This window comes from Rhineura floridana, chromosome 5, assembly GCF_030035675.1.
Source record: "Rhineura floridana isolate rRhiFlo1 chromosome 5, rRhiFlo1.hap2, whole genome shotgun sequence".
Lineage (NCBI taxonomy): Eukaryota > Metazoa > Chordata > Lepidosauria > Squamata > Rhineuridae > Rhineura > Rhineura floridana.
The window spans coordinates 105,759,144-105,782,467 of NC_084484.1; the positions used below are offsets into that span (position 1 = coordinate 105,759,144).

At 40.6% G+C, this 23,324-nt stretch overlaps 1 long non-coding RNA gene across 2 annotated transcripts in view; it reads left to right on the top strand.

Annotated features, from left to right (window-relative positions):
* The window catches only part of LOC133385244 (uncharacterized), a 151,384-nt gene that overhangs the window by 112,756 nt on the left and 15,304 nt on the right, over window positions 1-23,324 (top strand). Inside the window, exons 1-3 of one of the 2 annotated variants that reach the window (XR_009762829.1) lie at window positions 2,988-3,144; window positions 15,134-15,279; window positions 15,497-15,646. This is a non-coding gene — a long non-coding RNA (uncharacterized LOC133385244). Of the gene's footprint in view, window positions 1-2,987; window positions 3,145-15,133; window positions 15,280-15,496; window positions 15,647-23,324 lie in introns of those variants that run through there. The other variant, XR_009762830.1, reaches the window with a different exon arrangement.

Consider the following 23,324-nt stretch of genomic DNA (forward strand, 5'->3'; position numbering starts at 1 on the left):
TTTGAAATAGTGACTAAGGCTTTCCAAAATAAGTGTCCTATTGAGTCACAGAAAGTCTCTCCCATTTATGTTCTAACTTAGGCAAACAAAATGTACATTTTATTTGCACATAATTTAATCTTCTTCTGATTTTTATAATAAAACGCTGTACAGTTCCTTCCAAGTATTCTCAAGTTTATTACAGTTAGCTACCCTAAGAGAATCTTTTGCTCCTCCATAAATAGGGATGGACAAATGTGTCATATTTGGTTTCTCTGTTTCTCATTTTTCCAGTTCAGTTCTCTACATTTCCATATCAGTTTTTTTAAAAGTCCTCATAAAATTCATCAGCATTTGAGTCCAAATTTCTCCTAATATGCATGCTTTATGCAATTTTTCCTGATATAAATATTTCGCAAAGCAATTTCCCTTAAAATAATGCACTGTTTTATGTTATTTTCACTAATATTTTCCACCATATTTTAATGGACACTTTACCTCAGTATTTTCATCTTGTATGCCTTACTTGAGTGCAAAACTGCATTGGCTAATTCAGAGAAGTGTGCATTTTATTTATTTATTATTTGATTTATATCCCACCCTTCCTCCCAGCCCAGGGCAGCAAATAGAAGTGCTAAAAACTCTTTAAAACATCATAAAGACAGACCCTAAAATACATTAAAACAAAACAATGTTAAAAACATTTTAAAAAAAACCTTTAAAGACATCTTTTTAAAAAGGGTTACAAACATTATTTAGAAAACACATATTAACAGCAATTCTAACACAGATGCAGACTGGGATAGGTGTCAGCTTAAAAGGCTTGTTGAAAGAGGAAAGTCTTCAAAAGGCGCTAAAAAGATAGCAGAGATGGCGCCTGCCTAATATTCAAGAGGATTGTAAAGGATGGCTGTGTTTCATTTCTTGTATGGTTTTAGAAAGAGCCAATTACATAGGTTCACCTTTAAATGTGAACTGAATGAAATGTCTCCCCCATCCCTATCCACAAAGTAACCAATTTTTTTAAAAAAAAAAACCCCAAAGACCTGTATGTTTTCCTGCCTGGTTTTGCCTTCATCAAGGGGCAAGAGCAGAGCAAATGAAAAAGAACAAAACAAATCTATAAAATCACAGGAGTAAGGGAGTAAGGACCAAAATAGATGTGATGTTTGTCACGTAGTTTGGCATTACATTTTTGTTAAACAAAAAGCCAGGATGGGCTGGGTGGGTAAACTGGTTCAAACCCACGGCAGAGGGGGAAGAGGATTTTAATTCTTTCTGTCCTTGCCTACCCTGCCAGTAATTCTCCTGGTCCATGACAGTATCTGGAGCAGTAAGGCTCCATAATAGAAGTATGTAATGGGATTGTGCCTATGGAAGAATTGACTTTCATCTGCTTCCATCCCAAATGTATAATCCCTTAGGAAGTATATGTGGCTGATTCTTATCATGACACTCAATTCTCACAGTAGAATTAATATTGAAACAGACAGTTCCTTCTCTGGCAATCCTAACTGCAGGTGCAGGAAGCCTGGATCAGGGCCACAAAGGTTTAAAGCCCTTCTGTCTCCCACTTTAGGGTCCCAATCCAGATCAGGCCCCGGCACCAACAATTTGCTTCTTTCCTCTTCCCTCCTGCAGTCAATATGCAACCTGAAGAGGAGGAGGAGGAGGGGCCAAGCAGGGAAGGCTTCAGGAGGCAGATGTGAAGCCTTCAAGGGCCACATCTGACTGGGAGCCAGAGATTCCTCATCTCTGGATTAGATGAAGGATTATATTTGCCATTGGGGCAGGAGATGCTTTCAGACACAGCACTAAATTTCAAATGTTTAGCAATTCATAATGCTACAACATACAAGGGAGTAGGCAGTGAGAAATCAGTACAGCTTTTATTATCCTCACAGATATTCCAATATTTTCACAGCTAAAGCTACTTGTTACAGCAAAATAGCTTCCCTGATGGAACAAAATGTTCTTTTTGTCTTTACCGAACATCTGTGGTAAACATTTTGTTCCACAGCATACCTGGATACATGACCCTTTCAACTGTCTATTTAGACAGAATTAGGAAATGTATAGGGAGCTCTAAAAAATCCTACTGAATCCTATTGTGTTAATTGTCTTTCCCTTACCTACTGACTTACCTGAAATTTTAAGCATAGCTTTCAAAAGTGTTTCTTCTCCAATAATAATAATAATAATAATAATAATAATAATAATAATAATAATAATAATAAATGTTCAGTTTCAATTCATAAAGATTTTACTACACTCTTTTTAAATTTAATGGATACTAATAGGTAGCCAATCAAACAAATAGGGGTACAGCTAAATATGCAGTTTGATCCTGTATATGGTCCTTCGCATAACTTAAGAGTTGGCCAAGTGTAGGTGAATTGTTGCCATAGTATAATAATCAGATTTGGGAGCAGTAATATTAGCATAACACACTCTACATCGTGTCCCAAATCTCTCTCTCTCTTTTGCAGAGCCAAAAACCACTCATTAATTCACCATGAAAATTGACAGAGCATTTAAGACAGGGGGGTAGTTCCAAGGCAGATTTAGGAACACGAACACCCCAAAATCATGCATAAATGCAAATTTGGAAGATTTCTCCAACATCCCATCAGCGACCCCCAAAAAGAACCTATTTGATAATGTTAGTGTTTTTTTGTAAACCACATAGAGATCTTTACATTCAAGTGGTATATAAATTTTCTTTAAAAATAATTACATGACATTTTCAATATCTGGGAAAATTTTAGTACTATGCTCTGAAGTTTACTAGTTCCTTCCTGGCTTTCTGTGACCTATTTATTTTCTAGTTAGGTTATGTTTCAACATAATTTGTTATGTCAGCGTCCCTCAGGAAATCATACTGCTAATCCTTAACACAAATTTATTTCCCCTTGCGTGCATAAGCTGCTATGACTGTCTTCCCTTGTTAAAAGAAACAATTCTTTTGGCCTCTGGAATCTGTAACCACTCAGAAAGGAGGGGAGACTACTTCCACCTGGCTTGCCATCTCTCTAGTTCTAGGAGCCTTCATAGTGCAGCTGCTTCGAGAATTCTGAATGGGCTCTCTATTCTTTTCATTAATGCCATCAGGTTTGTGTCTACCTTGGGATGTGAAGACACTGGATATTGGTAACTGACCAATTGGTAAGCTTCATGCTTATTTAGATTTTGGATATATTTTAAATGAACTGATGGATTGTTGCTGTTGTGTTGTACTGATACAGTTTTTACTCTCTATTATGGTTATTGTACAATGCTACTTAGACTTTATTTTCTGTAAACTGCTTTGAGCACAAATGTATTTATGGACTGTGAGAAACATGGTATATAAGCACGTTGACTATGACCATAACAACTAATTTGTATTCCCATATGAGACAATTCAATAGCTGTAGATACACAAAGGTTGTAGCCCAGTAACAAAGCATCTGCTTTGTATGTAGATAGTCCCAGGTACAATCCATGGTGTCTCCAGGTAGGACTGGGAAAGACTCCTTTCTGAAATCCTGGAGAACCAATATATGTGTGATTTTTGCATTAAGGCAGTGCACTAATGCTCTGCTTCATTACACTAGTGATCAGCAAAGGCTTAGATGGATCACTTAGCATTCTTTCTGTCATGATTTCCACAGTGTGGAAGCTACTGCAACATATACACATTCTGTGGTGCTCTGATTAAATAAATTATGGGGAGCAATGGAGATGGAGAAAAGCAGTTTGCTAATATATTTTTTCATATTTATACCAGGCCTTTCTTTCATCACAGAACCCAAGGTAGTATATATGTGGTTACCAGGTGGCCTCCTATCCAGGCACTGACCAGACCCAGACCAGACCTACTTAGCTTCAGAAAGGTGGTGGCTTTAAGTACCTTCAGACCAGTATCTTCCAGATAAGAGAAGGAAGATCAACTCAGATATATATATTCATATCAACATATACGTTTTCCAAACTATGGGGATTCTTTGTATAGTGAAAATGTGGTCATAATTTCGCTTCATTACAAACAGATTATAAAAATAATAAATAATATAAATAATATGTGTAATATAATAATTATACAAAATATTAAGAAAGAAATTGATACAGTATTTGTGAAGGTCCTCCTCAGACTATACAATCAAAGAACCTCCTCCCATCCAACAGTATAAGCTGTTCACAAAAACAGAATCATCTTACATTCCATACACATTCATGAAGTTGAATCGCTGGGCTCCTTGTGTCTTACTAGCATGCTCAGATAATCATTTAAATCTGAAAGAAAATGTTAACTTTAGCTAAACAGAATGTGTAAGCTTTAAACTGCTAAAATGTAGACATGCTACATAGGTATATATAATCAGTTCTACTCAATGGGGGTAGATTTAGAATCCACCCTTAATATTCTATCTTTTAATTGGAAATTATCATTGGTCCCTATGCACCCTCAAACTTTATACTCACTATAGAAACAATTGGGATATTAGCATTGTAAACATTATTGATTTTGGGTCAGGTATGTTCCTTCATCTGAATTGGAAAGTGTTGGTTGGTCTGAAAAAAAATATTTCACCCTACTCATTAATAAACCTATTTTATTCAGATGGATGTTCCAATGCACATTCTGCTATTTGCTAGACTTTGGAAGAATACAGAGACAGCCATGTGCACACACAAGAGTGAAAGAAGACAGAGTGTCATCAGTATAATTATGGCCCCATAAGTCCAGCATCTCCCTCAGAGAAATAGCACAGATGGTAAACAAAAGGAATAACAACCCAAGCTCATGCAGAAGTCAGAAGCTGAGGGCATCTGGGGAGGAGCAGCAGCGCAGTAACACTCTTTGGGATTTGTTTGAAAAACATGCAAAACCACTCTCAGGAGACATTATCTATTCTTGCTGGAATTTTCCATTAAACCAACCATATCAGATCACTGGTGAAAACCAAAGGTTAAAGGAAGGTCACTTAAACCTATCAAGAATGTTTGGCTTCTCTCTCCTACATTGAGGAGATTGTAGACAGATGAGATTAATGTTGTTTCCAATGCCAAGGCCATGTCTGATGCTTGTCTGAATGGGCTCCCAGCATTTCCATGATATCGGATGTCAAGACATGGTCATATAGGCGGCTGGGTGATCACATTGGGTGATAGTGCTCGTTAGGGGAAGAGTCAGAGCACAGCTTGTTTGAAGGCTGGCACCAGTTTGAACTTCACTGAAGGAGCACTAACAAGGACACAAAAGAAATGCATATTTAGAGATAAGCAAAATACAAATCTAAAGTGATCTATAAAGGCTGTGACAACAGAACCATGCTCTGTGCTTTTGATTCAGTGAGGAGTTTGTAGCTGGCTGATCTACTTTTATTCATTTATTTATCATTTAATTTATAGCCCGCCCTTCCAGCAGGAGCCCAGGGTGGCAAACAAAAACACTAGAAACACTTTAAACATCATAAATACAGACTTTAAAATACATTAAAACAAAACATCTTTAAAAACATTTTTTTAAAGCTTTCAAGACTTTTTTTTAAAAAAAGGTTAAAAACATTGGTTTAAAAAAATTAAAAAAACATATTAAAAAGCAATTCCAGTACAAACGCAGACTGTTCTTTATTGCACTTTCAGGACCACACCGCAGCAGCTCATCTTTTGGTTCCAACTGTTGTCTGATACTTTGCAGATAAACTCACTCTTATCCATGCAGACTTGGATGCCATAATTAATATGGGTCCAGTACTAACCTTATATACTGTAACTTTAGTTCCAGCTTGTCAAGTTATAATGGATACTTTTCAGGTGGTACAACCCAAGGGTGCATTCAAGATCCTTAAGAGGTGAGGCCTACCATATGATGTTTGACCCTTGCCCTTCCTGGTGTACAAAAGCTGTGAGGAAGGAATGGCTAAGTGGATGAGGGCTGTAGCAAAACTCTTTCTACAAAAAGCTACAATTCCATCATGCCTGAGGACACCTCTTTAAAAAAAGAAGATGACCTACACTCCACCACATTAGATAATTTCTGGCCACTTTCATTCTTTTCATGGGCAAAGTGCTCAAGTGTATGGTAACTTCTCAGTTCCAAGTGATCCTGGATATGGCAGATTACCTGAATGTGGCAGATTATCATTTAAATTTGGCTTCAGATCTAGTTATATGATAGATGCTGCTTTGGTTGCCTTGGTGGATAATCTACATTGGGAACTGGATGGGTGGGTGGGCGTGCCCCTCTTGGTTCTGCTGGACAACTCTGTGGCTTCCAATACCATCAACCATGGTATCCTTCTGGAGTGGCTAGCTGTGATGGAACCTAGAGGCAACATTTTATAGTGGTTCTAGTTCTTCTTAGAGGGCAGTTTCCGAATTTGGTCCTGGAGACTCCTGTCCTATGCCTTCACCATTGGCCTATGGAAGGAGTAACCAATATCATACCCTCCAGATGTTTTGGACTACAGCTCACCTCAGCTTAGTTATGCTCAAATCCAATAGTCTGGGATTATGGCAATTCCAATCCAAACTTTTTGGAGGGCATTGCATTGGCTATCCCTGACCTGTGATGTCTCTCAGGATTCCATCTTGTCCCATATGCCATTTAAAGTGGTATGAAACCACTGGGGGATGTCATTTAGGATTTGGGGATTTAATGCCACTCAAATCCATCTATATCCATAGATTATATTCAAGTTCTAAATGGGAATAGACTGAATGAAGATGAACAAATTGAAGATGAATCCAGACAAAATAGAATTGCTCCTGGTCAGACAAAAGGCAGATCAGGGAATGAGGTTCAACCTGTCTTGGATAGGATTCTCTCCAAAGACCATGTGAGCATAAGTGCTGGCACAGGAGCTCAGTTTTATCTGTGTCCATGCAACATATGCATTTCCCAATCTGGTGCCCTCAACATGATTTAGATAACAACTCCCAACAGCCCCAGATGTCATGGCTAATGGTTAGGAATGGTGGAGTTGTAGTCCTAAACATCTTGAGGGCACTAGGTTGGGGAAGGCTGCTAGAGCGTTTTCTATAGTTAGTGGCTAACAGTGGAGAATGGAGCCAAGCTGCATAACACTGTCTCACTCTTCACAACTGTTTCACAGTTGTCACCAGATAGAACCTAATTATCAGACCCTTATGGTGTTTCAGGACACCAGACAGTGGTTATTTAAAAGCTTACCACACAACTTCTACAACTGAAAGAAGGCTCCCTTCTAGCCTGGAGGTATCACCCTGTGCTTCTACTCCTCCACGGAAGTTCAGATCTGAGGCACTGTGGCAAAGTATCTCTGTTATCCCACCAGTATGGAAGCCATTGCAGTACCCCTGTGGCTCTTTTGCATGTTCTCCTCTCATGGGGAGGACCAATGTGCCCCCTCCCAAGTGGGTACAAGGCATCTTATGTTAATCAGCAGCAGAAAAAGCAGTGCTTTGGTAGTTCCCACATCACCAGTACAACATTAAGAACCAGACCAGACTGTTGCCTTAATCACCTGGCTAAAAATTCTAGTTCATGCTATGCTTTCTATGCTAAACAAGCTTCAAACTGTAACCACATAAATAAGCGCTCCGGCAGAATGGGATTCAGGTCATTCTGCTGTAGTACTTATTTGTGTGGCTATTTTTTTTTGAAAGAGTGAAATTTTAGTAGTTCTGGATCTTGCATTTTTATGAATGATTCTAAATGGGAATAGACTGGATGAAGATGAACAAACTGAAGATTAATCCAGACAAAATACACACTGTACATTCAAAGTACATTCAAAGCACATGGTTTCCCCCAAAGAATCCTGGGAATTGTAGTATACCCCACACAGAGCTACAATTCCCAGCACCTTTAACACACAATGGGGGAAGTCATTTGCTTCAAATGTATGGTGTGTATGCAGTTTTAATATGTATTACTGAGTGAACAATATATTTTTTCCTTGTTCAAGAAAAGGTAATATAGATGAATAGAGTTCTTTTAGTACAATTGGTGTACTTTTAAAACCATTCCATCACATTTGTGGTGACTGGGTTAATAATACTTGCTAAGAAGCATACATTACATTTAAAGATTTTTATGGGGCCAGTTCATCCAGGATTTTCTCCTTCCCTACCCCTACCCCAAGTCTGAATCAAACTTCTTCTTGTTCCTGTGTATATACTTGCAGAATAAGTGGTTCTTCAGCATTCCGGCACACAGCATTTCCAGAAATAGTTCCACCCTAAAATTAGTGGCTTACTAACTGGGCATTCCTCATGCAAGAATGTTATGCCAGTTCCAGTTGGCTGAAAACACAAGCTTTTGACTAGCTCAGTGCGAAAAACAAGCAGGGTAAATCATTCTCCACAACAGATGCCTGTATGTGTTTAGCTAGCAAAAATAATAATAAAAAAATCAAAGATGGAAAATGTGAAATCAGTGAATAATAACTGATTAATAATAAAGTCAGATGTCAAATTAATCACATCAAAGACAGATGAATAATAAACAACTGATATAATATGCAGAGAAATGAAAGAAATATTAGTTATTCTATCCATATTCAGCTCATGTTTGTTTATTAAGCATTATAAAACCAGCAAACAGAAAGCAGTGTGAAAGTTGTTATACTGTACATTCATCTCAAACAAAGCTGCCTCCTTCATGAATCACTGGAGGTTATAGGGATGTGCATTTGTTTCAGAATGAATGAAAACATGACCTGAGCAAGGTCCATTCCGTTGCATTTTCATTTGTTTCTAAATGAATGCCTCGAGTAGCAAAGGCATACAAATGGGTATTGTTTTCATTCATCACTCATTCAGAGGCGAGGAGGCTTACCTTGCTCTGGCCACCACCATCTTTATTTTCCCAGAATGCCCTGGAGCACAAATAATTATGTGCCTCCCGAGTAGCTGCCATTTTTACATCTCCCCCATAATGACCCTGAATAACATACACCCTGTTCAGGCATTATGCGTCAACCGGAATTGACAACAAACTTTGCTGTTGTTATGTACCTTCAAGTCGATTACAACTTATGACTACCCTATGAATCAGCGACCTCCAATAGCATCAATTATAAACCACCCCGTTCAGATCTTATACTTTCAGGTCTGTGGCTTCCTTTATGGAATCAATCCATCTCTTGTTTGGCCTTCCTCTTTTTCTACTCCCTTCTGTTTTCCCCAGCATTATTGTCTTTTCTAGTGAATCATGTCTTCTTATTATGTGTCCAAAGTATAATAACCTCACTTTCATCATTTTAGCTTCTAGTGATAGTTCTGGATTAATTTGTTCTAACACCCAATTCTTTGTCTTTTTCGCAGTCCATGGTATCCGCAAAGCTCTCCTCCAACACCACATTTCAAATGAGTTGATTTTCTCTTATCCACTTTTTTCACTGTCCAACTTTCACATCCCTACATTGAGATCGAAAATAGCATGCTCTGAATTATCCTGACTTAGTGTTCAGTGATACATTTTTGCTTTTGAAGATCATTTCTAGTTCTCTTATAGATGCCCTCCCCAGTCCTAGTCTTCTTCTGATTTCTTTACTATTGTCTGCATTTTGGTTAATGACTTTGCCAAGGTATTGATAATCCTTGACAAGTTCGATGCCCTCATTGTCAACTTTAAAGTTACATAAATCTTCTGTTGTCATTACTTTATTACTTTATTTATTTATTTATTTTATTTATTTATTGCACTTTTAAATCGCCCTTTAGCAACAGGCTCTCAGGGCGGTGTACAACAGAATAAAACCACATTTAAAAACCAGCAAATGTGGATTATAACATATAGGTATAAAAACACATTAAAAACAGATTAAAACAAAATTAATAGAGATTACAATTAATTAACTATAAAATTAAAATTAAAACTAAAATTAAAATGCCTGGGCAAAGAGGTAGGTCTTTACCTGGCGCTGAAAAGATATCAAAGAAGGCGCCAGGCGTATCTCGTCAGGGAGGGCATTCCATAATTAGTCTTCTTGGTGTTCAATTGTCGTCCTGCTTTTGTGCTTTCCTCTTTAACTTTCAGCAGCATTTGTTTCAAATCATTACTGGTTTCTGCAAGTAGTATGGTATCGTCTGCATATCTTAAATTATTGATATTTCTCCCTCCAATTTTTACACCTCTTTCATCTTGGTCCAATCCCATTTTCCTTATGAAATGTTCTGCATATAGATTAAACAAATAGGGTGATAAAATACACCCCTGTCTCACACCCTTTCCAATTGGAAACCAATCGGTTTCTCCATATTCTGTTCCTACAGTAGTGTCATGTCTAGAGTATCGGTTGTGCATCAGGACAATCAGATGCTGTGGCACCCCCATTTCTTTTAAAGCATTCCATAGTTTTTCATGATCTACACAGTCAAAGGCTTTGCTGTAATCAATAAAGCACAGGGTGATTTTCTTCTGAAATACCTTGGTCTCTTCCATTATCCAACATATGTTTGAAATATGATCTCTTAAACTTCTCCCCTTTCTAAATCCAGCTTGGACGTCTGGCATTTCTCGCTCCATATATGGTAAAAGCCTTTGTTGTAGTATCTTGAGCATTACTTTACTTGCATGGAATATTAAGGCAATAGTTTGATCATTACTATGTTCCCTGGGATCCCCTTTCTTTGGAATTGGGATGTATATTGAATGCTTCCAGTCTGTGGGCCATTCTTTTGTTTTCCATATTTGTTGACAAATTGTTGTCAAAATTTGGACAGATTCAGTCCAAGTAATTTGTACCAATTCTACTGGTATGCCATCTGTTCCTGGTGATTTATTTTAAGAGCATATTTCACCTCGCATTCTAAAATTTCTGGTTCTTCATCATATGGTTCCTCCATAAATGAATCTGTCATCCTGGCATCTCTTTTATAGAGTTCTTCAGTGTATTGCTTCCATCTTCCTTTTATTTTATCTCGGTCAGTCAATGTGTTCAAATGTTGATTATTCAACATCCCTACTCTTGGTTTAAATTTCCCTTTAATTTCTCTAATCTTTTGGAATAGAGCTCTCGTTCTACCTTTGTTGTTGTCCTCTTCCATTTCTATACAATAACTATTGTAATAGTTCTCTTTGTCCCTACTTACCAGTCGCAGTATTATTGCATGTAGGGTTCTGACCATGTTTCTGTCTCCTTTTGCTTTTGCTTTTCTTCTCTCTTTAACCATTTTAAGAGTTTCTTCAGTCATCCATTGAGGTCTTTCTTTCTTTTTAATTAGAGGTATTGTCTTTTTGCATTCTTCCCTGATAATGCCTCTGACTTCACTCCATAGTTTTTCTGGTTCTCTCAACTAAGTTTAAAGCCTCAAATCTGTTCCTTATTTGATCTTTATATTCTTCTGGGATGTTATTTAAATTGTATTTTGGCATTATGATTGCTTTGTTCTTCTTCTTTAGCTTTACTCTGATTTTCCATACAACCAGTTCATGATCTGCACCGCAGTCTGCTTCTGGTCTTCTTTTTGCAGAAAGTATGGAACTTCTCCATTTTCTGCTACCAATTATATAATCAATTTGATTCCTATATTGACCATTTGGTGATGTCCACATGTACAGTCATCTTTTCAGTTGCTCAAAAAATGTATTTGTAAGAAACAAATTATTGGCTTCACAGAATTCAATTATTCTTTCCCCTGCTTCATTTCTATCTCCTAAGCCCCATTTCCCCACAATTTCCAGTTCATCTCTGTTACCTACGTTTGCACTCCAGTCCCCCATGATTATCAGCATATCTTGTTTTGGTGTGTGATCAATTTCTTCCTGTATTTCTGTGTAAAATCTCTCCAATTCCTCTTCTTCTGCATTTGTCTTTGGAGCGTAGACTTGGATGATGGTTATGTTAATATGGTTAATATTAATGGTTTCCCATTAATTATCATTGATATCACTCGCTCAGACCTTTTTCAGGTTGCTGATGCATCCTATTTCTGGCTTGACAATTTCTAACTTTCCCTGGTTCATGCTTCTCATATTCTATTATCCTATTTTGTACATCGTACAACTCCAGACTCTCCTTCTGCATCTATGCTTCCTCTGGGCTTCCATTCTGCTTTGACCCAGTGGCGTCATTAGTCAAAGCACTACTCATATTTGTCCATCGTTCTTCCCTAGTAGCTCGTTGAGTGCCTTCTGACCTGGGGGTTTCATCTTCCAGCACTATTTCATGTTGCATTTTGGATTCTTTGTTCATAGGGTTTTCGTGGTAAGAAGAGGTGGTTTACCATTGCCTTCCTCTGAGTCTGGATGCATCTTAGTCTGGTGTCTCAGCTTTGAACATTCTGCCTTGGGTGCCCCTGCTACGATTCTAGCCTCTTGGTCTAGACTCCTGACAGCATTGCTGTCAGCTTCTTTGACACTCTCAAATCCCCTCACCACATCTAGAGGAGGGGAAACAAACTAGGGGAGGTGTATGGGGAAGGGGATGTTGCTCAGCTCCCAAAGTTCCCATCTACACTAGCCTCAATTACTCTACAGGTGACCTTCCTGTGTTGAGCAGGAAGTTCTGAAAGGGGCTTCTAGAGCATTTGGATGAAAATTCAGAGAATCCCTTTAGACTTTCCTGCTTTTCGGGATGGAGCACAATGGGATATTGTTGGTAGCGGCAGGATTGGCAAGTCCAGCCCCATCCTCCCTACACACACTGGCATTCCCTGTTCAGGTATAACACCTGAACAAGGCTACATTGTCCAGGGAATTCTGTAACAATAAGATGGTGGCCAACAGGAGCAGCCACCACGACATGTTCTGCTATCACTGCTACCACAGGCAACAGCAGCAACGCACACACACACACACACACACACAAAGAAGGGGAACAAGAAACAAGGAGCAAAACAGTATGAATGTGTATAACAAAACAAAATAGAATTAATGGATTGGAAAATGAATGTCCCATAAAACAAATGATGTTTATAATAAGAAAAACAAATGTGTTAATAATGGGGGGGGGAGTAATTCTTACCCCTAGTAAGGTAGCAGAGACCCAAGGAATGAAATTGTTATTGTACAATGAAGGGTTAAATTTTGATATAATGAAATAAAGGCCCAGGTGATATTTTTATTGGCGTACTTAAGCTTTTTGACATTAGAAAATCATGCATTTACAACCCAGATGTTAGTCCAAATCTCCAACTGAGATTTTCCCTTTGCCTTGTTAGATGGCAACCACTACCATCATCAATATCATCTTCAACTAGGGATAGGGGAGAAACTTAACTTGAAAGCCAAATCTGTCAAATTTGCACTTTATGAAACAAAATGAAAACTGAAACACAGACATCCCTCAGAATTTGCACTTATCAAATTTTGGGATTGCAATTCTCCAGCCAAACAATGTTTGCAAACTGTATATATTGGGAAGAAATGTGCAATAAAAATGAATATCTTACTGAAAATAACATATTAGGAGAAATTGCTTGCAAAAATGAGTTCAGTAGTCAAAACAACATTCAGAAATGTGTTTATTGGGAGACGTTTGCACTAAAATGCTGGAGAATTTTCATGAGAATTTTTTAAACATTACAAATTACTGCTGAAATTGGAGAACTGAGAACCAGAATTGACAGATCCTTCCATCCCTATCCCCAGCACATTGACTTGGAGAATCCTAGGTATGTGATCACCTAAGTACTTTACATTTGATGCTAGTGCATAAGATGTTAGATATTAAACCATCCTTGCACAGGGCTAGCATCCAAAAAACTGATTCTGATGCCTTAAAAAGTGAAATATTTTTCCAGCACTGCTCAAAGGTCTCAAAGCTTACCAACTTTTCCTAACCAAGAACCAAAACTTACCTTACTTTGTGAACATTGCAATCAGGCAATCAAAACAAAAAGGATAAATACAATCATATGCTTGCAATGACTCTGAGAAGCCTGCTTGTCCATGGTCATGTGACAGCAGGTTCTCCCAGTAATCTGGATGGGAGTGTGTGCAGTTAAAGGCTATTAGTTGATGGGATTCTGTGCCAGAAACCTCACAATTTTTTCCCTAGAAAAGCAACAGACATCCCCAGGAGGATCAGGACCTTTCCGAAAATCATGGGTTTCTCCCATGTTTTATGCATATGTTGATTTAACTATGAGACATAGGATATCCCACATCAATTGTGATGCAGCAAGCCAGTAGAACAGCTTCTTGCTCTTTCAGGGATTTATTATTGTAATGATGATGATGATGATGAGGGTGATAATGATGATGATGATGATCTGAATGTCTCTGTCTTGAAAACCTTACAACACGCTACACTCCTTTATCTCCATGGCCCCATGTCTGATGAGAATAAACAATACTTCTCTTTTGTGAGACTCTGCAGAGGTTCAAGGATAGTTCATTTCACTCTTTCATGTAGACAGACAGGGCCAGTGCCAGATGGAGGCCAGGCTGGATCCTGGTCGAGGGCCCCTGTGGCCCAGAGGGGCCCCTCAAGGGGCCCTCCTTAGGATGGGAGTATAGCTCTCCCATTCCATTATCCACAGCTCCCAAGCACACACCCCAATACAGCCATCGTGGACTTTGATAAGCCTGCACGCACGCCCCACCTACCTCTCCCATCCCTGTGAATGAAGTGTGCATTGTGCACACATGCCTACCATCAACTAAGATGGCAGCAGGGGCATCCCTAAGGGGCTGACGCCCCCCAACCATCTTGATTGTTGGCATGCATGTGTGTAAGGAGTGCACAACATTCACAGGGGCAGGAGAAGTAGGTTGAACAGATGGGCGGGCTTATTAGCCCCGTGCCATCTGAATTGGGGGATTGGGCTACAGCATGACAGAGCCCAGTCATGCCTGGCATCAGCCCTGTAGACAGATTTGTTGTTTTCAAGGATCCTATCTGGAAACAGCTCAGCGGAGAATCTTCTGGAATACAGAGAGTAGCTCACACATCAAACATGGACCTGCAGTGTACAATACCAATCTTGCAAACCAGCCTTAAGCCACAATGGACATAGGGTTAAGGAGAGCTTTAGGTGCCCAACTGTAAGTGTAATAGACAAATATTGTCTTTCTATAAAATACCTGTAATGGAATATTTCTGGGGAAACCAAATCTAGCAGGTGGCTGTAGCTGTACCATTAACTCTCCAACAAATGATATACTATTTATAACAACTTCTAGTTTTCTATTAACACCTGTAGAGATTAATTAAAATGTTTTGGTACTTTTCCACAGTCAGCACAGCTACTGCAGAAGAAAACAAGGTATTGGACTATAAATATGGTTGCCCACTTTTTTTCTTATCAAGGCTGCTGTGCCTTCTACCAGCTTCATGACAGGAAGAATTGGCAATAGCAGAAGCTTTCCCCAACCCTCTAGAGGTGAGCTTACCTGCAGAACTTCTGTTTGGAGATGTTTATTTATATATTTATTGAGAAAGTTATATATTACCATTTACCAGGAGGCCACTTTGTGGTATGCAACACAATAGCCATACAAGACAAGAACTTTGGGGGGGGGAATCTATACAACTCGTACACGCACAACCCCACTGTGAGGAGTGACAGGCTGAGACATATGCATTCTCTCCCCTGCCAGCATATAGGGAGAGGCACAGTGAGGCTCAATGTCTGGGAGCAACTGACCTTGAAAGTGAAAAATGGTTGGATGCTGTAGCACACTGGACCCATAAAAACCAACACTGAAAAGATAACTGATGACAAGGCAAGTGAGAAAATTACTTATCTGGTAAGTGGAATGACTTGAACTCCCTGAATAGAGGGTCAGAATTACGGTAAGAGTGGGTGTCCTGCTATGAGAAGAGTCCTGGATTTTCTCCTGGAGGAATAAAGGACTCACCAGGCACCTCAGTGAATAATAGAGGGTTTAGGAGCTCTGGGGGCATGTTGAGCCTAAAACAAAACCCTTATACTGAGTGAAAAACAGTTTTTAATCTCATACCTGCATTGATTGAAGGGAGATCGTAGAGCTGCCTGGGTGAGCCCAGCTCCAGATAATATATGCTCCACCATAGCTGTGCAGAGGGGAAATGCTTCCCCCATGAACTATGTGTTTGACTGGTGTGGAAAGAGCTCTGCGCATGAACTCATGTATGAACATAGTGGTCCTCCATGCAAACAGGAATGCTGACTGGGTTACAGTCCCTCCTTGCATGGAGGAACACAGTGTATATACACAAGGATACAAAAAGAGCTCTCTCCCATGCTGGCTGAACACTGGGGAAGCATTTCTGCTGTGTGTGGCTGCAACAGGGGGTATGGTTGTGGCATGTGTCATTGGCAGGGTTAGCCTGCACAGCCCTACAATCTTGCTCACACATTCTTTCAACACATGGTAAGTGGGTGGGTGAAACTGCTTCTTCTCCCACAGTTCTAAAATAAACAGAAACCCATCCCCTAAACCCCCAAAGAACACTGGCAACTCTAAGTATGGATACAGTATTATCTTCCTTTCCTATGGCCTGGACACTAAGGAGAACATGCTTAAAACGCAGAAGCCCTTCTCAGATAACAATAAAAGAACAAATGCGTGAGAAAGACTAAAATTTACAAATGCATGAGATGATTAAGGGGAAGTCAGGGTGGGCCCAGGGGGGAGGAGTCCTGTGCTTCTTCCCCATCACCATATGTTCATTCTCCTTCAATTGTCATCTGAAAAAGGGTAACAAAAAATTACAAAAACAGGAATTCACATCTACATCCATTCTTGATTACCATTAATGAATACTGTTCCCTTTTCTGAAACGGTCATTTGCTTTCTTATAAATATTTTAAACAAAGTTTTTATTTAAAAAAAACTTTTATTTTTAAAGTTGCTTTTTAAAATGTTACGATGTAGGGCAGTTATTGTAATTGACAGAAGAAATAAAGTTGTGTGGCTTGGAAGAATATAACCATGCCGGGCCCTGCCATGACCTACAATGAACTGTGTGGCTCAGGCGGTTGATCAAGAGGCATTGGGCCACATGCCCCATCCACCCATCACCCACAGGGCCATCCACTGCTGCCACCACTGCCATGGCCATGTCTCTTCAGCTGGCTGACTGGTTGCCCAGCTGCTGCTGCTACCTGGCAGTCCAGCAAGTACTGCTGCTGCTTTCCACAAAAGTAGTGGCTAGTGAGCCTCCTGTAGGTCACTCTGGAGTGTCCATCACATACCTTGCTCTGAGGAAAGTTTTTTTTCCCCTCAGAGTGAGGCACTGTGGATGAGGTAGCCCCAGAGAGAACTAGCATCTCTGCTGTTTTGCCTGAACTGCAACAAATACTGTTTAAATTTGTTACAAGAATTGTTTAAAGTTACTACCGGGCTAAGTTCAAGATTTTGGATTTGGTAGATAAAGCCCTATACAGCTTTGGTCCAGGATATCCGAAATATTGTCTTATCCCTTATACACCCAGTCAGTCACTGCACTCTGCAGGTGAGGGCCTCCTGCAGATGCCATCTTATCAGGAGGTCCATTCCACACAACATAGGAATCAGACACTTAGTGCTGTGGCACCTATGCTTTGGAAATCCCTTCCCTTAAATATTAGAGAGGCGCTGCCGTCTCTGTTGTCTTTTTGGTGCCTACTGAAGGCCTTCCTCTTTCAACAAGCCTTTTAAGTAGAGACCTTATCCCAGTCTGCGTCTGTCCTGGAATTGTTTTATAATATGCTTTTAAAGTTTTTTTTAAATTTGTTTAAGATGTTTTGTTTTTGAGATGTTTTATAGATGTTTTTAGTGTTTTAATGCCTGTTTGTGGCCCTGGGTTCCTTTTGGGAGGAAGGGCAGAATATAAATTTAATAATTAATAAATTAATTAATTACAGCATTTGCCACTATTGTGGCAAAGTAGTGGCAACAGAGCACTCCCCAGGGCCACCTCTTCCACAATGTCTTACTTCACGGAAGGACCTCAGAGTGCAGCACTTAGTTAGCAAGGGCTGCTAACGTGGCAGCAAGAACATTTGAAAAATATAAGGAGGGTGGAGGAGAAGGCGGTGGCGAGGTCTGTCCCTCAGGCAGTGCAATGTCCTGCACCAGGTCTGAACACAGTCAAAGACAGCAGATGACAAATGTGAGTACACAGAGTTATGCATTCTAGAGTTTCAATTCAGTGTATTTGTATTGGATCAAGGTAATAATGTTTAAATGCTGCTAAGGTCTGTATTGTCTAAGGTACATTTGGTCTTATAGTGGGAAGAGATTGAACATTATTGATGTGTGATATTTTAGGAAGCTGCTTTATACTAAGTCAGATTGTTGGCCCATTTAGCTCTGTATTGTCAACACTGACTGGCAGTGGCTCTCCAGGGTTTCCTAAGAACAAAATAAGAGCTTGCTGGATCAGGCCAATGGCCCATCTAGTCATACAATCATAGAGTAGTAGAGTTGGAAGGGGCCTATAAGGCCATCAAGTCCAACCCCTTGCTTAATGCAGGAATCCAAATCAAAGCATTCCCGACAGATGGTTGTCCAGCTGCCTCTTGAATGCCTCCAGTGTCAGAGATCCTACTACCTCTCTAGGTAGTTGGTTCATTGTCGTATGGCTCTAACAGTTAGGACGTTTTTCCTGATTTTCAGTCGAAATCTGGCTTCCTTCAACTTGAGCCCATTATTCTGTGTCCTGCACTCTGGGACGATCGAGAAGAGATCCTAGTCCTTCTCTGTGTGACAACCTTTCATGTACTTGAAGAGTGTGATCATATCTCCCCTCAGTCTTCTCTTCTCCAGGCTAAACATGCCCAGGTGTTTCAGTCTCTCCTCATAGGGCTTTGTTTCCAGTCCCCTGATCATCCTTGTTGCCCTCCTCTGAACCTGTTCCAGTTTGTCTGCATCCTTCTTGAAGTGCAGAGACCAGAACTGGATAGTCTAGCAGCCTGTTCTCACAATGGTCAACCAGATGCCTATGGGAAGTCCAAATGCAGAACCTGTGTGCAACAGCATTCTCTGATAGTGGAGGCGGAACATAGTCATCATGGTTAGTAGCCACTGACAGCTTTATTCTCCATTAATTTGTCAAATACTCTTCTAAAGCCATCCAAGTTAGTGGCCATCACTACTTCTTGTGATAATGAATTCCATAGTTTAACTATGCACGCAGGGCCAGCACCAGGCATGCTGGGACCCTTGGGCAGCAGCCTGCCCTGGGCCCTGGCACCCACATGCATGCATGCCCCACCTACCTACCTACCTACCTACCAGGTGAGCAGAGGAGCGGGTGGTCAGGCGGGCAAGTGAGCAGGCAGAGGGGCGGGTGAGCAAGCAGGGGAGAAGGCAAGCAAGAGAGCAGGCAGGGGGAGGGTGAGTGGGTGGGGGAGGGTGAGCAAGGGAGAGGGTGGGGGCGGGACAGCCGGCGAGTGAGTGAGCGGGGTGGGGGAGGGTGAGCAAGTGGGGGACAGGGCAAGCAGGTGGGGCGGAGGGCAAGTTGATGGGGGGAGGGGGAGTGATGGAGCGGGCAGGGGCGGAGGGTGAGCGGGCAGGTACGAGGGAGAGTGAGTGGGGGGTGCAAGCTGGCGAGCGGGTGGGCAGCTCCCTCCCTGTGATCCTTCCTTCTGCGGAATGGGAGTGCTTCTCCCCCACCATAATGAGGGGCCCTTCAGGGCCCCCTGTGGGCCATGGCGCCCTCAGCCAGGATCCCACCTGGCCGCCCTTTGGAGCTGGACCTGTATGCATGGTGTGAAGAAGTACTTTCTTTTGTCTGTCCTGTATCTTCCAACATTCAGCTTTATTGGACATCTCTGTATTCTTTAAAGAGGGGGAAAACTTTTCTCTGTCCACTTTCTCCACATCATGCATAGTTTTATACACCTCTATATGCCACCTCTTACTTGTCTTGTTTCCAAATGGAAAAAGCCCCAAATGTTGTAACTTTTCATCATAGGAGAGTTGCTCCATTCCCTTTCAAGCCACATCTGGAGATGCCAAGGATTGAATTGGGGACCTTCTGCATATAAAGTATGTGCTTTATCACTGAGCTACCTTTTATCTAGTGATACCAAGTGACTGAAGATGAATCCTTCTGCATCCAAAACAAGTGAGCTACCAGTGAGCTACAGGCATGCTGTGACATCCTCACAGGTGTAATCCAGAAAAAGAAGTTAGACATAAGGATGGCAGAGAATTCAGCTCTATGTGGACATGGGAGTAGAAACTGCTGCAGTTCAAATGTTAATTTGAATGGAAATCAGGCAAGTGAATACAATCAGTATTCACTATTGTTGTTCTTATTCCGCAAATTGTATGTAATTAATTAGCTGTCCCCCCACCCATTTTTCTGGGGTGTCCTTTGTATGGGATGAATGGCTTTGCATTGAAATGAACGGTGTGAACTTATGTAATTAATGACATAATTAATTGCATTAAATTCAGCCATAGCAGACAGCAAGATAAATAACATTGTTTCTGGTGGAAGCCAAATTGCAGTGGAATAGAAACAGTAAAGATTGTGATGAATTCTGGCTGAAACGGAAACCACTACTTTCTTACATCCCTAGTTAGGCATGCCCTAGTCTCTTTCAAATCTATGGAACTGAGGTATACAGTTAAATACTTCAACAGTTGATTTCATTGGAAGGTAGTTGATGTTCAATACATGAAGTGCTGCCAGATGATCCAAGTGAATCTGGGCCATCTATAAACACCTATACTAAATACAGAGCATCCCTGTAGGAAAGTTCCATGTAGATGGCTCACCATGCTGGACAGTAAAACACATTAGCTTGACACAGACTGTCACCTTCTGAGAGGGCTTATGGGACTGTTGCATTACAACTGTGTTGACCAGCTTGATGCTAGCAATATTTCTGAAAATACCCTAATGAGAATTGAGTGCTGGAACCTTAAGCAATTTACTTCTCATTAAACAACCCTGTGTACTAAAAAATTTGCATATGATTCTTGTTTTTATTTTTTCCTCTGTGTGTGTTTTAATGTATTCGTTTCATTTGATTTTGTTGTGAGTTGCCCTTAAGTCACACTGTAACTTTGGCTTCAACTTAACTCTAGAGGGCAATGCCATTTTAAATTCAAAGATAAAAACTGACATGGAGCCCTTGTAGTTCATGCTGTTCTTTGAAAGCCCACCTGGCCCTAATTTGAGCAATATAAATAGTTTTGTACCTTCTGCCTTTCCTGTCACCACAGAGAGCCTGTGTGACACTTGGCAACATGTCCTGAGCCAAACATAAGTGTCTATATACTATACGCCATTCACACTTGACAAGAAATCTGTGCTTCAAAACAGAGAGAAGCCATCTTTATATAAATAGGATGTTTGCACTGGGGTTTTCCAATCAAAATAAAGTGGCAAATCATTTTTGGAATGTAGCTTACCATTTGCAGCAAGCAATGTGTAGTCATGAGTAAATAAAAAGCGGTGTGGAGCTCACATGCAAGGCCTACAGTACAAAAGTTTCAGCAGTGTCTTGAGAATGTTTAGAAAAGGGTTGGCTGTGTTGTGATAGGTAGGGTGTGATTCTTGGCACCTCCTTCCTGTAGTAGGGCTGCAACTGTTTTCTTCTTTCATGGATGCATGGCTATCATCATTTATGCCTTTGTGATGTCTTGGCTGCTGTATATAAGAGGTTTCCTTTGAAGATCCTTCAAAAACACAGCAGTCAATTTCCTGAGAAGAAAATTAACCCTGACCTTAGGCTACCAGGAGCATAATTCACCAGAACTTCAGAGTCTGCACTGACTTATTGTAGCTCAGTTCAAGGTCAAGGCCTAGAATTAACCCCTAAATATCTTTGTTAGGTCACCTCTCAACAGAAATGACGCAAGACATTTTGCTGCCAGGGCAAATGACAAGATGGTGCGTGCACACGCACACACACACGCACACACACACACACACACACACACACACACACTCCATGTACAGCTGACTGGAGCAGCAGTTGAATCATACTTCAAAACTGGTGATTGGACAACATCTGCCACCACACCTGAGGGCAGCAGGTTGGCATAGGGGAAGCAGGGCAGATTACATGGTACGAGCAACACTGTCTCCAACACCTTGCTGCCACTCCCTGCCTCCAGCATTTGCTACATAAGGCAGCCACCTCACTCTGTGGTAGGGCTGGCACTGTGGGGGTCTCAAATCGTAAGGTCCAGCAAAAACAGCCCTTTAACAATTACTATTGGTACCCTCCATTCCAACATCAAAATCTTGGGAAAAGGTATTCTCAACAGTTGCTTCACATTGTGAAGATTCCTTACCTTGAAAATTCATAACGGGTCTAGCCTGAACATATTTCAGAAGCAATATAAGGTCATATAAGTAATATAGGTAATATAAGGACCTTATCCCAGTCTGTGTCTGTGTTGGAATTACTTTTTTAGATCTTTTTAAGACTTGTTTTTAAAGAGGTTTTGTTTTAATATGTTTTTAAAGAGGTTTTGTTTTAATATGTTTTAAAGATGTTTTGTTTTAATATGTTTTAAAGTATTTTGTTTTTAAGATGTTTTAGAGTGTTTTTAGTGTTTTTGTTTGCCACCCTGGGCTCTTTCAAGGAAGAAGAGCGGGATATAAATTTAATAATAAATAAATATCTAACCACCACACTTTCCATATGGAGGTGTCGGGGTGGGGGGAGATACTCCATACTGCTGGCACCATAACATGTAGTGCTATATGTAACTACTAGCCATGATGGCTGTGCTCTGCCACCACAGTCAGATGCAGTATGCATCTGAAAATCAGGGGGAGGAGAGAGTGTTTTTGCACTCAGGTCCTGCTTCTGAGCTTCCGATGGGCATCTGGTGGGCCACTGTGAGAACAGGATACTAGACTAGATGCCCCACTGGCCTGATCTAGCAGGGCTCTTCTTATGTTCTTAGTACTATGTGATGCTTCTGCTGCCAGAAATATGCAGCCCTGGTGTGGAAACTACCCATGTAATCTGAGTCACACTACAATCTTAACCTTGGCTGTTACAATCAATTCTCATGACCTCCTGCAATTCTCCTAGAATGGCAGTGTCTTAAATTGTGATAGTGTTCATACCTTAAAACACACATTTGTTAATCATTGCACAGTGTTAAAGAAAAACCCACAGACAGCCACATAATATCAGCCAACTGCACTGGCTGCCTACTTACCAATGAGCCCAATTCAAGGTTTTGGGGCTTTGACATATACATCCCTAAGCAGCATGGGACCTTGCTACCTGCAGGAACGGCTCTTCCTATACCATCCAGCTTGTGACTTGAGTCCACTGGGGAGACCCTGCATTAAGTGGCATCCAGGGATCAGTTATCCATCAGAGGACCTTCTCAGCAATAGCACCTCAGTTATGGAATGCACACCCTCTGGGGATTAGGCAAGACAGTTTAGGCACCAGTTGAAAGCTGATATTTTTGTACAGGCCAGTGTATTTGGCTGCTACATTTTAAATGTTTTAATTCAAAACATTGATATAAA